Source organism: Populus euphratica, unplaced genomic scaffold, assembly GCF_000495115.2.
Source record: "Populus euphratica unplaced genomic scaffold, PopEup_1.0 scaffold45.1, whole genome shotgun sequence".
In the NCBI taxonomy this organism is placed as follows: Eukaryota; Viridiplantae; Streptophyta; class Magnoliopsida; order Malpighiales; family Salicaceae; genus Populus; species Populus euphratica.
Window position 1 is genome coordinate 581190 of NW_011499886.1, and position 13456 is coordinate 594645.

Below are 13456 nucleotides of genomic sequence, written 5' to 3' on the forward strand. Positions count from 1 at the left end.
TTCCCTACAGAACACAGTAGCAAGCAAAGCATACACTCCTACTAAGATAGCACAGCGCGCATGACCCTTTCCTTTAGAAGAAGCAAAGGAAACCCATTTGGAGAGAGTTGAGAGGATGAGAAAATGGATAGTGGGGGTGGACATGGAGATGCGAGCCAAAAGATAGACTATGTATTTAAGGTGGTGTCGATAGGGGACTCAGCAGATGGGAAATCACAAATGCTTGCTCGATTCGCTAGAAACGAGTTTAGTCTTGACTCTAAAGCTACTATTGGTGTTTATTTTCAAACTCAGACTTTAGTTATTGATCATAAGAGTGTCAAGGTCCAGATCTGGGATACTGCTGATCAAGAACGGTAACTATTCTTTCTTTCAGATACCCTCCCTGTTTTTTTTTTTTGCTTCAACGAGGAATGCTAAGAATAGCTTCGTCATTCCTATGCTTTTGTTTGGTCTAAAACTGTGGATGTGATATGGTTTTTTCGTCATTGATAATATGCTAGTATGCTTAGTTGTTTTTTTCTTGCTTTTCTTTGTTTTTCCGTCATTGATTGGATTGCAGCCTGTTTGTAGTTTTTGATTAGTGAATGTCAGACTTCTGGATGCGAATTGATCCGGTTTGAAGTTTGTGGTATAAGTATGGATATGTATATGAATTGATATAATGTGATCATGCTGGATATGAGGCTGTTCATGGTGACACATGTTAAGGTAGATCTAGATTCTTGACTCTGTCAAGCTGTAATGGGTGATGTGTCTTCGGGTCAGCACTCGCTATTGCTGGCCCTTAAAATTAACACTTTTCCTTGCATATAAAGTGCCGGTTGAAAAGTTTTGCTACATTATTAGCTTTTCTATATCTTCTTTGGCCACCTCTATTGCCTTTTTTGGTGGTTCTATTGGGTGAGGATTTAAATTCTCATGTTTACAGTGCTGATGTTTTGGCTGGAGAAAAGATGGCCTTTCGTTTGATTCTTGATGAAAGAAGAATTATTTATTTTTCTTAAAGCTGCTTTCGGCCTAGGAAGTGGATCCGGCTTATGTCGCTATTCTTTTATTCATCCTCAAAGAATAACATATCTATTGTGGGGTTTTGTCTTCCACTATATAGACTGTTCTAAGCCTCATTATTTTTCGTATTAGTTGATATAAAGTTGTTAGAGCATCGAGAATTTAGGAGTTACAAAGAACTTTGCGCAATTCCGAGGAATTTCAATATATTGTAAGGTTATGTTTAAATCTTCTTTTAGTGCTTAAAACTTCATTGTTGAACGAGAAAGATCTTTAATCTTATATTATCTTTGGAGCTATGACATAGCTTGGAACAATTCCTGAAATATATTCTGTATATATTAAGGTGCGCAGAGACGGACATCATATTTAATGACCAGATACTGTCGTTAAGAATCTTTGGGATCCAGGCTGGCAATTTTTTTTTGTTTTTTTTGCTATGAGAAAAAGGGAAAAAAACACAGGCGCTTTATGAGATCTTACTCTATGTGCTTTAACACAAAATTCCATATTGTTGTGTTCTTAATTTGGGAAGAAAAGGATACTGTATTTCATTGCATAGAATAGATATTACAATTTTATAATTCATGAATATTGATTTCTTCTCTGCTCATGTGGTTCAATGAGCAGGTACAGAGCAGTCACAAGTGCATACTACAGGGGTGCTGTTGGGGCAATGCTGGTGTATGACATAACCAAACGCTAGACATTTGATCACATACCACGCTGGCTGGAAGAGCTGCGAAACCATGCTGACAAGAACATAGTTATCATTTTGATTGGGAACAAAAGTGATCTTGAGGACCAGTGGGCCGTACCCACTGAGGATGCTAATGAATTTGCTCAGAAGGAAGGACTATTCTTCCTGGAGACCTCAGCATTGCAAGCAACTAATGTTGAGAGCGCCTTTATGACTGTGTTGACAGAGATCTTCAACATTGTAAACAAGAACCTGATTGCTGGTGAAAATCAAAGCAATGGTAACACAGCATCCTTGTCCAGCAAGAAGATCATCATTCCATGCCCTGAACAAGAAATTCCAGCAAAGAGCAAGTGTTGTAGATAAAGTCAATTTTGATTTGATCAGTCCTGCCTTTGAAACTGCATGCTTCTCTTGAATGTGCTTCCAACAGCAATTTTGTTTTGAAAGGCGTGATGTATTTATTTGTAAATCTTACCTTCTTATAGTTTAGTTTGCATTAGCAGCTGACTACTTTCTCATTTTGAGGTGAATCTGAGTCGCATGTTATCCTCTCAATCTCATTCTCGAAAAAAAGGTTTGTATTATCACGGGCTGTTTTGAATACCATGTGTACCCCTGCTTTGAATTAGTGTTGTGCGGAAATGGCTTGGAAACTGCATGCTTCGCTTTAATTTTGCTTTAATTTGTCTACGATAGCGATTTTTTATTTTGAACGTGCGATGAATTTATTTTTCAATTAATTTTATATATTTTAAAGTTAATAATTATATAAATTTTTAATAATTTTAAAATTTATAAAATTTAAACCGATAATTAAAAAAAAAACAAATTTAAAATCTGATTAACTTGCTTTAGCTGTTGTTGGTTTTTATTTCGAGGTGAAGCTGAGTCGCATGTTCTCTCAATCAAGTTCTCGAAAAGAAAAGGTTTGTATTTTCGTTGAATGTTTTGAATACCTTTTATACCGGCGCTTTGAATTTCTGTAGTGCAGTAATGGAAGGTGGAAGTGAAAAGGTTTATGGCAGTTCTGTGTTACTTGAGAGGCTTTTTAGCAGTGGTTCCCAATTCTGAACAAAAGGTTGCAACAACTGGAAGTGGATGTGCCTATTCTCAGCCCTTGGACTAGAGATGATAACGTTTTAGCATTCAGCCAAGTGGGTAAGTTCTACACCTTTCCCTCATCTCCCCCACATCAGCTTTTTATCCCTTTTGTTTTTCTTTTCTGCTCTTCTTCTATGGTCTAGTCATTTTTGGCAGTCAATTGCAGTGACCATCACGCTCAGATTGGATCTACCTTTCCAGCGGCCAATAGCATCCGCCTTGGTAGGATCTGACATGGCTTTGCTGTCTGCAATCAAAACAATGTCGTAAATGGTGAATACACGTTTATCCACTAATAATCCAAACATGTTAGGTACTGCTACATACCTCGCATAACTATTACGCAACAACCCATCATAAGCTTTGATGCCTTCTCACCAAACTCAGCATCAACAAAGTCTGCGAATTTGATTGCTTTATACTGCCACAAATGCTTGAAATCCACCAGGGATGTTTATAGGTTCTGCTTGGTGATGTGCGGAAGACTTACCGGCAGATATCCTGAATGCACATGGGGTAGAAGTACCTTCTCTTGAAGTTTGTCGCTCTTTTGAAAAAAAGAAATGAAAAAGTGTAAGCAATTAAGAAATGAACAACTCTCTGTTACATCAACCTAGGCAACAACCTTTTTTGGGTGAAAAGAAACATATAAAAGAACTGCACTCTAGCAATGTAGGTCATGGCACAGGGTTGTGGTCTTGTAAGAAAGAAACTTTGGAGCCGGTCAATCCAACGTGAGACAGCACTAACAGGCCAGAGAAGAGAGGGAATGGTGGAAATGCCAAGGCCGAGGCTGCGACCTCTGAAAGGAAAAAGAATATAAAGAAAACAATACTACCAAAATAGCTTGAAGATATACTTACAAACATCTTCAGGCCGATATATGCTATCTTAAGTTGTTGGCCAACACGAAAATTTAACGCATGGACATTCTTAACCGACTTCGAGACATAGAAAATTCTCTTCACATGTTTCTTGTCACTCTTTCTTGAGATTAAGTGGCCATCAAAAGGAAATGAATCATCAATCCCATAGAACATCTTTATGCTATTGATAATAGCTTCACCTCTAAAGAAAAGAACAGGGTCCACCCCTTTCCATTTTCCTTGAGTTTGCAACTTTCTCTTCCATACAGCCTTCCCTGAATCAGTTTCCCCATTAATTAGAGCTTGGGCTTCCTCTGAATCATTTTGGTCAGATATATTAGAAAGATCAGGTTCCATTGCAGCTTCATCTGGCTCATTGACAATTAAATCTGCCTCCGAGGCTAATTCATAATTTTTTTCTACAGCAGCATCTATGGAGTCCGGCTCCATCCCACTATTTTCTGCAGAAACCTGATTCGATAATTTTCCCTGCAGTATAGTGTTCTTGAACAAACGCTTTTTCTTACTGGGTTTCTTCTGAAAGGCTGCAGGAAAATCATGAATTTGATATAATACTATGAATGATTTGATATAATACTATGAATGCCCAACATGCAAAGCAAGAGAAAAAAGTGACAGACATCCTTCAAAATAGGTTGGAGTCATCATTTATTTCAAGTACTGATCAAGCATTTTGCAAGGGGGAGATGAGACGAAAGTGACATAAGCAAAGGAGCACCATCTTCAGAACACAGGAAACTGCGGGGATTAGGAGTAACCATTACTGGCTACAAGGTCCAACTAGCCTACCCTTATTCTCAACATTAACTGCTCAGATTCTTTATAATAATACGATGCATCAATAACACTAAAATTCACCTGGTAAGGGAGAGAATTTCAGGAGGACAGCAATGAAAAAGGCCCCACTGTTCTGATAAAGAGGCACTATCCTAATACAGCGTTCCAGGACGAGATCAGAAACTTCCTCAATCAAATCTTCAGTGGAAGCGCCCTCCATTGGCCGAAGCCCATCTTCAGAATTCACACTTTGACCATTCTCTTGCCCAAGGCCCTTTTTGGCTGGGGCACTGTAGCTTTTGTCTGAAGGAAACATGCTGGGAAGTATATGATATCTGTGGAATTTGGAGACATCTTTGTGGGAAGCTAACCAGAGATCTTTGTCACGTACCTGTAGACCCCAGAGAACATGAATTATACCATATACAATCAAGAAATTGAGAGCAGAACTTGAGTGTAAAATGCTAAACAACTGCCCATTGAACAATTTCATCCAAAACCAGTCACAACCCCAATATTAAACACCTTGCTTCCTAATAACACACTTTTTTTCTTAGAACAGGGCAAAAGCTGGCTAACTGACATATTGAACAAAACCCAGCTATGCCTTTAGTAGGGAGAACATTAGACAAAAGACAAACCAAAAGAGAACGGATATCCTTCTCAGATGGTGACAGTATTTGAGAGCACTCAAATATAAAATCCTAACCCAGCATCAAAAAACAAAGGAAATAGTAGCATAAACTCCTCTAAACTTCATGTCAAAGCAATTTTCTTTGGCTTTACTCGCAACTGATCATTCTATTGACAACATCCAAAGCGAGATGAATATGCTTAACTTCAGAATGTCTGAGAAACGGAGAACAAATGATCAATCATGGAAATAAAGTAGCATTGGCACAGGAACTATGAAAAATATCCTTTTAAGATCTGTATTACTAGCCTATTAAGGCTTCCATAGTAAATGGACACGGCAGGAATAACATACCTTCCATTTTCTGACACCAGGCCGACGAACAAGTTGAGGAAGGTTCCCTGGAGACGTCAACAAGTTCAACAGACCCTCCACATTTCCATATAATCTAAAGAAAAACAGGCATGATACTAAATTTAAACAACATTGAGAATTATTATTGTTATTTTTTTAAGAAAAAAACCTTCAACAAAGAAGTCTAATGGTGATGTACTTGAGAATGGCTGAGAGATTACCTCGGATACCACAGCCTCATTTTCAACTGATTTCGTTGAGCAGGTCGAGCACACCATTCTTCCATCAACTTTGAGCAATGAAATGCCTGTGCATTACAATATTATGTGTATTAAATCTAGTTGGTGTGCAGCTCTAATTGAAACCAATCCATGTATTCGACTGACAAAGTTAATGCAAACTGTTATGTGAGCCAGCAATACATATAAATGTTGCTGATTTTTGACAGGACATTGTCAGTAAGGGTCACCATACGCTTTCTGGGCCACAAGCTGATTGTTCTAACTTCCAATGCAGTGAAGATGCAGCCATGGGATAAGAGATCTACTAGTTTTATCATGTAGGTTAATTTCATTAACTCTCTGTTCTTACGTGAGGACATTGCAACATGAAATAAAGGCATTTTTCTAGGTTGTGTCAGCCTTAATGTGTGGGTTAAAGTACTTAGTTTGAGATTTTATTTCTGGAAAAATGCACAACCTCTTGAGCAGGAGAGCATCACAATTGCTGCAACTTCTTCAATTCCCTACGACAAAGTGGGTATTAGGTAAATCTCCTAGACAATCTCGAGTTGAACAATCTTATTTCTATTTTTCTAGAGTTCAAATTAGTTTGCAGCAGTCCTTACAAGGCAACAGAGAGTTCCTAGACTTTCTATTAGCATCTCATTAAACTTTGGGAAACGGGCTTGTGCTTTTTGGCTACCGCAGGGCATGTTGCCCTCTCCTTATCTCTTGTTTTTACACTTATTCTTCCATCTTTCTCTAAGGATATATACTGCAGCATCCAATCCACACTCCAGAAAGGCACCAAATTTTGTCATCTCCTGTTATCATCAATCCCAAGTTTCACCCCATTATTATATTAGATACCACCATTATTCCCTTGTTTTCTCTCCAACTCACCAAATGCTAGGAAACCTACTTCTGCAGCTACCATAAACTTCCAAGAAACCAAATTCTTCAAATCTAACCTTCATGTTGCCCTGAAATCTCACCCAATTCAAATGCTATTTACGCTAAAAGCCCCATGCCAACTCTTTTCAAAGTCAAAGCCTTGAAATCCCTGATTGTCTCCAAATGCTAGGAAACCTAATTCTGCAGCTACCATAAACTTCTAGGAAACCAAATTCTTCAAATATAACCTTTGTGTTGCCCTGAAATCTCACCCAATTCAAATGCTATTTACGCTAAAAGCCCCATGCCAACTCTTTTCAAAGTCAAAGCCTTGAAATCCCTGATTGTCTGGCTCTAGCACACCATATTAACACAAGTGAGCAGATTAGACAACTCTGTCCTACATCCAGATAAGCCTTCGGGGTTTGAAATTGACAACCATCAACCAGTAAACTTCCAGGACGGTCAGAAGGAGGACTAGTGCTTCTGTTGGTTGCTCTAATATTTATAATCATTAATCTAGAAACCACAGAAGTAGAAAATATGAAATTTGAATTAATATGCTATTATGAGAAACAAATTATCAGCTAAAACGAGCCTAAAAGCTATGGTTTTGAAATTGCAAGGAAATGTCAATATGAGGTATTTCATTAAGGTGCCTCGCAACGCTATCTGAATTTGCAGACAATGGAGCCCATTGCCCTTTCCTGGATTCCTGTGTTAGAGGGGAAAACAAATATAATCCACTCTGCAAGCTAGTGAAACATAAAAAATGAGAAACTATCCCCGCCATTTCCTCCACATATCTGGAGCCTTGCGGAGGGTACCATCCCCACTACAGGGAACATCACACAACACTCGATCAAAGAGAAGCTGACTAATATGTGGTTCGAATTTCATTTCAGAAGCTTTAGGGCCATTTTTGTCCGAGCGGCACCCAGGGAAGTGCTGAGCTTCATTATTTGTGACTATCAAGTTGGCAGTGCACATTCTTTTTGTTTGATGGATGAGAAGATTACATCTCTGGACATCCAGATCATTAGCTATAACCTAGACAAGTAAATTAGTATTACTGTATTAGTAATAAAGAATCAATTTCTCATTCTAACATTAAAACGAAGTGAATCAAATAGGATTTTCCAAGTACTGATACAATTCAGGGTAAAGAGATGATCAAGCAAAATGAAACAAGTAATACAATTGAGCAGAATGTGAATTGAAAAAAAAAAAACAAACCATTCCACCAGGTAGGAAAATCATTATATAAACCCGAAAGTAGACTTGCCCCCACCATGCTGACAGCCTCCTGTCTGGTGATGTTTCCAATTTCATTTTCTAGCTTTAAGAACGCATGGAATCTGAAACAATTATATCAGAATCACCATTTGTTAAACAAAGAGAAAGAAACCAAAATCAACAGCTCACACATATTCACACATAATGTAAGCCCTAAATATGAAAAAGCTCACACATAATGTAAGCCCTAAATATGAAAATCAACAAATCATATGCAAGTTGGTAGTAAAAAATCCTCTTCCATTTGCAATCTCCCTCTCTAATTTTTCTTTTCCATGGAAAACCAAAAAAAAAAAATCATTCGTCAAAAAGGGAAAGCCATTTCTCCAAACAGCTACCATATAAAATTAGGCATGAAAATTTCAAAGAACATAAAGCATTTTTGCCCACAGGAAATTTTATATATTGAAAATGGTTGGAATATCTTGATTCTAAATGAAAAAACATGGAAGACAACTAGATTGATTCTCAGAAATACATAAAAAAAATGTTTAAGGTGTTTTCCAAGATCCAGAGAAATATGATAGCAATAATTCCATTTCTCTATAGGAAAAATATAAATTAACTGGATATTATTGGTAGGAAATCGTTTATGGCATAGTATACTTCAGCATTAGCAAGTATAATGAATGCATTGCACAGGTCAATTGTAAGCAACTGAAGATAGAAGAAGATAAATTAGATGTAAAACCTTCTGTATAACAGATGTCCAGAAATAAGAAAGGGAAGAGCAGAATTAAGCAAATGTCAGCATTATCAGATAATTGTATTAGTTCAATAGAAAAGATAACAAGTTCACAACAGCACTTGAACAACCCGTGATTTACAATCAGAAATTGCAATTTGAATGCCAAGCAAGATTATCAGGGTACCAAGGCAATGGTCTGATAGCCTCCACTTCATCACCATAAGTGGTCTGTAGAAAAATGACAAAAAATTCGGGGAAAAAAAACAGTAGGCTATCATCTGTAAAAACCAGCATTTGACAACGTAATCATCAAAGGTGTTATAGTTTCAATATAGATAAATACAGGTTAACTCTGCTTTTAGAGAATTCATAAAGTCATTCTCAAGCTGCGATTTGATATCTTCACAAAACTGGCTTCTGCAAAATTGAAGAAAAAGAAAAATCACAAGGTTGATAACTTTTTCCCATGCTGTAATATGCAGTTTTAAGGCTAAAGTTAAGGAAGAAGGTAGGAAGAACACAGGAGAACTCATAGATAAACCCTCCAGATGTAGTCCCTATGCTTGTAATTGCAGATGTCCAACATGCAGAATCTTAATTCAATCAAAAACTCGAGGGGAAAATGGACCTTATACCACAAATATCATTTCCCGCCATTTCATTCTTTTCCCAGGACCATATTTTTATTGCCCAATCACAGTCTACATCCCCCGTCTTCCTTCAATCCCTAAAGCAGCCTCCAATTGAAAAGGATGTCTAGTTTTACTTGCATTGCTAAAATCAGCATCTAAATTCTTCATCGACCTAATCACATCCAATTCATGTAAAACAGCACTGAATAGCAACCCTATATCGGGAGATTCATCTCATGTGTTTGTACAATTCTTACCTATCCTGGCTAGTCTGTTGTTGCTGACAGCATCAACAACTGCAAAAGTCCAACCTCTTCACCCCTAACTCCTAACTTCAAAGTTTTGCATCTTGAACTTGAAAAAAAATAAAAATACTAACTGTACATCTTTTTGCTGCTATAGCATGAGGTAAGAAAAATCACAAACACACCCAGAGCGCCAAAACAAAGAATTAAGCAACAATTCAAATAGCAAAAGAAATCAAAGTTTTACCTTGAATTGATTCTAAAAGCATCAGGCAAGGGTGTTCTAAGAAATTCCACAAAGGTATCCCATTCTTCTGGTCAGTATCCCTTGCTCCTATTTCAAATACAAAATCACTTAAACCCCACGAAACCAAATCAAACAAAGGACCATTCTTTGTTAACCAGAAGAGAAGCAAGTGTAACCTTGTAGTATTCATCAAAGCCAGGATTTTGAGTTGTAAAAGGCTGCCAATGAGTCTTATTCTCAGAGTTTCTGTTGCTGTTGGGATCAGAAGAGGCACTGTCAGATTTGTGGCGTTTCCAGACATTCTCTCTGCCATCACGAAAGTGCTTTCTTTGAGTTCGTAACCTGTTTCCTGTTCCTCTCCCTCCCCATTTTTTTTTTGTTGTTGTTGTTGAAGATACTCTGCTGTTTATCTCCGTACACGACTGTGCCTGGGATTCTTGCTAATGGACTAGGTTTCGGGACCGTTTGGAGGTTTCTGTACAGGTTCAAGGTTGTTCGGGACCGTTTGGCGCGGTAATTGAATTACTGTTCTGCTATTTTTGAATTATTATTTTATATTTTTAAATAGTTTTAATATATTAATATGAAAAAAAAATATTTTAATATATTTTTTAAAAATTACATCTACTCCAGACAAACCCGTGTAGTTCAGAATAAATCTCAGATTCAAACAAACGACCTGTCCTTTTCTCTTCAAAGCTTTTGAGTTAGCCCAATGTACAAATGAACCCATTATTATAGCCCATTTTAAATGCTTATGTCTCTATCTGAACCCATTTTCAACGCTCATGTCTCTTTCTGAACCCATTGTAGCCCGTTAACATATTTCTTTTCCGGGCCGAAGTTGACGAGATTTGTAAAGCATGGTATTATAATAATAATAATAATAATAATTTTTTAAAGTATTTTTTATTTTTAAATAATATGTTTTTAGAAAAAAACTTTAATTATGACATTAAAACATCAAAAATATTCAGAAATATTAAAAAAATCAATTTTTTAAGAAACGTGACCAGCTACGTTCGCAAACACTTTGATTGCCATGATGTTTCCAGTTTTTACCCAGGGCTAGCAGTCCAATTACAGTTCTGTTCTAAGCACCGGCCACTACACAAATGTGAAAGGATTGTTCTGAATGCATGTATATACATGGATTGAAAAGGTGTTAATATCTCCTCCTTGATGCGTGTCCAATTTTACAACACAAAATAATGATAACCGAGTGTTCATGTTCAGCTTGTAGATGAATTCATCTCACGCCCACAGTTATTGAAATGCATTAATTGGAATTTGACTATGGTTATGTTAAAAAGGAATTTAAGTTGTGTTTGAGATCCTTAGGGTATATTTGAAATTGCATTTATATTTAAAATATATTAAATAATATTTTTTTACATATATTTTTAAGATTAGTAGTATAAAAAATATTAATTTAAAGCTTTTTTAAAAAATAAAAAATTTATAAAAGTACAGTCCAATCACACTCCCAACAGTAATTTAGGAAATGTTTGAGAATGTAGTAATGCTGGTGAAGAATGCCGTCTACTTGTAAGAAAAAAGAAACAAAATTGAACTATACTACTAATAAATGTTTTGTAGCTTGTAAATTGTGAAATATTCAGTGAACCATGGCAAGTTGTTAGCTTTTCGAGAGGAATTTGGGTGCAGAGTCAGACTGCATAAAACAGCATTTCGAATCCCTTCTCACAGACAAGCACCATTCCATGATACAAGAGCAGGACCCCATGAACACTGCTGTCACATGACAACAAATTCTTCAAGCTTTACTTGCTGTTCGACCATAAAAAGAAGAAAATCTTGATAAACAATGATCATGGGTTTTGTTAATATTAAGACTCTCTAAAAGCATGTTTGATTCTGCCACAAAGTAAGTAAAAAAAAAGAAGGGTAGGCTAAAGAGAATTATTCCCCACAAGATATATGCTTCCTGCACAGTGCTTACCTCTCCCCAGGGGTGAACAGGATGAACAGGATTGAACTCTATTTAATTCCTTAGAATATGAGAAAGTCAAACCCCATTTACGGCAAACACTTTCGGTCATTAACGTGTTAATTACTTTTTAATCGACATGACGTGTATTCCATTTCATTCGAGGATAAGGGTTATTCTAGCACAAGAGGAAAGAAGATTGGATTGTTCCTGCAGTCTTTTTCCTTGATTTTTTTTTTCTTTGCAAGGTTCACGATGGATTGGCAATGGTGGAATTCAAATTGGAAACATCATCTCTTTTATATTGCTTGCAAGAGTGTTTATGGAGGTAGACTGAATTCTGGTTTGGATTGAGTTTAATTTTTTTAAAGCTTTTTCACAGCGCGTGCCAGTTTTAACGAAGGTAATTAAGAACAAAGATAACATTAAAATATATAATTTACAGCCAGAAAGTTAAAAATTAATCGGTTTGTCTTCTACTCTAAAAGCTCCTAATTTACACAGCCTCCTAAGAACTCTATAATCTCCAATGGAAAAGGAGATCAAACTAAGAGCATTGGATTCTCATAATTTCCCGTAATCTCACCTACTTTGTATTGAATTTAGCATTTGAGTTTGGAGAATGTTATTACGAATGATTTATTTTTTATTTTATTTTTTTATATTTATTAAATGTAGGGTATTTTTCTTATATTTTTATAACATCCAATCACACAATTAAGATATTATTTACTTTAATCCACAGGCCTTATAAATTTATTTTTGATAATTATACGTAACCCCAAAATATATCTTACTAGTTATAGTGAGCATGCTCATATAAAATCCTCTTTCATGTCTTTATATGTCGATATGAAATATTACAATTTATCTTTTTTAAGAAGCCTGATGATCTCATTGAGACCATCGAATAGCTAATAAGCCAAGTTTTAATATCAAATATAACATCTTATCTCACTAGCAAGATTTTATCTGATTTGATCCATAAATCTCATGAATTTATTTTTGATAACCACACATAATCTCAAAATAGGTTTTATTGTGTCTTATTAATTAAGATGAGTATATTTATATAAAAAAAAAATTCAAAGTTTTTATCTCCTAACGTGAGATATTACACCTTTTATTTTGTTTTATAAAACATAACAATAAAACATGGGAAGAAGAGGTAATAGCTGGGTTTCAAATCTCAAATTTCTAGCTAAAGAACAAAAATGACAGTAATATAAATTCAGTGGATTGCTGCAAGGAAAGTTTATATTGGAGGGATGTTTACACGCACACCCTTTCAAGATAGACGTGATGATATATGTATATAGAAGAATGTTTTCTAAGCTCTATGTTATTATATATATATATATATATATATTTTTTTTTGTAATAATATGATAATACTTCAAGACATGACATATGTCAACATCTCTCGGATGAATGGCCTCCATCTTGTTCCCCTGCCTTCGACACTTAAGGGGATGTCATGCAATAAAGACCGCTCCACTGGCCAATCCAATCAAGAACGGAGACTTACATGGTTAAGTGCAAAGATTTGAGATTAAAAAGTTTTTTTTTTTTTTTTTTTTTATTTAAGTTCTTAGTTGTTCATATGATGGCCACTGGAAATTTACATGGTCGTTAACTTCAAGGTCCGTGGAATTAGTTGTACTACGCGCAAGCTGGCCCAGACACCCATGTTAACAACGTCTGGAGGCTTATATGGTTAAGTGGTAAGAACTTGAGATTAAAGAGTTTGTTTTTTTTTTTTGTTTCAGGTTTGAGTTCTTGATTGCTTATATGATGGCCATTGGGGGGTTACAT

At 36.1% G+C, this 13456-nt stretch overlaps 2 long non-coding RNA genes and 3 pseudogenes across 3 annotated transcripts; 3 read left to right on the forward strand and 2 right to left on the reverse strand.

Annotated features, from left to right (window-relative positions):
- The window catches only part of LOC105130407 (ras-related protein RABA4a-like), a 4985-nt pseudogene extending 4921 nt beyond the window's left edge, over positions 1-64 (forward strand).
- LOC105130309 (ras-related protein Rab11D-like) lies at positions 9-2370 on the forward strand (annotated as a pseudogene).
- A 189-nt stretch (positions 2371-2559) lies between these two features.
- LOC105130408 (tRNA (cytosine(34)-C(5))-methyltransferase-like) lies at positions 2560-10423 on the reverse strand (annotated as a pseudogene).
- On the forward strand, positions 7250-7798 carry LOC105130312 (uncharacterized). The gene is made up of 2 exons (XR_843215.1): positions 7250-7570; positions 7612-7798. It is a non-coding gene; the product is annotated as an uncharacterized LOC105130312 (long non-coding RNA).
- On the reverse strand, positions 7550-8719 carry LOC105130310 (uncharacterized). 2 transcript variants are annotated; one of them, XR_843213.1, is made up of 3 exons: positions 8059-8719; positions 7819-8024; positions 7550-7632 (listed from the first exon to the last, which is right to left on the reverse strand). It is a non-coding gene; the product is annotated as an uncharacterized LOC105130310 (long non-coding RNA). The 2 variants fall into 2 exon arrangements; XR_843214.1 differs by having other exon boundaries at positions 7566-7632; positions 7874-8024.
- Positions 10424-13456: the final 3033 nt, after the last annotated feature.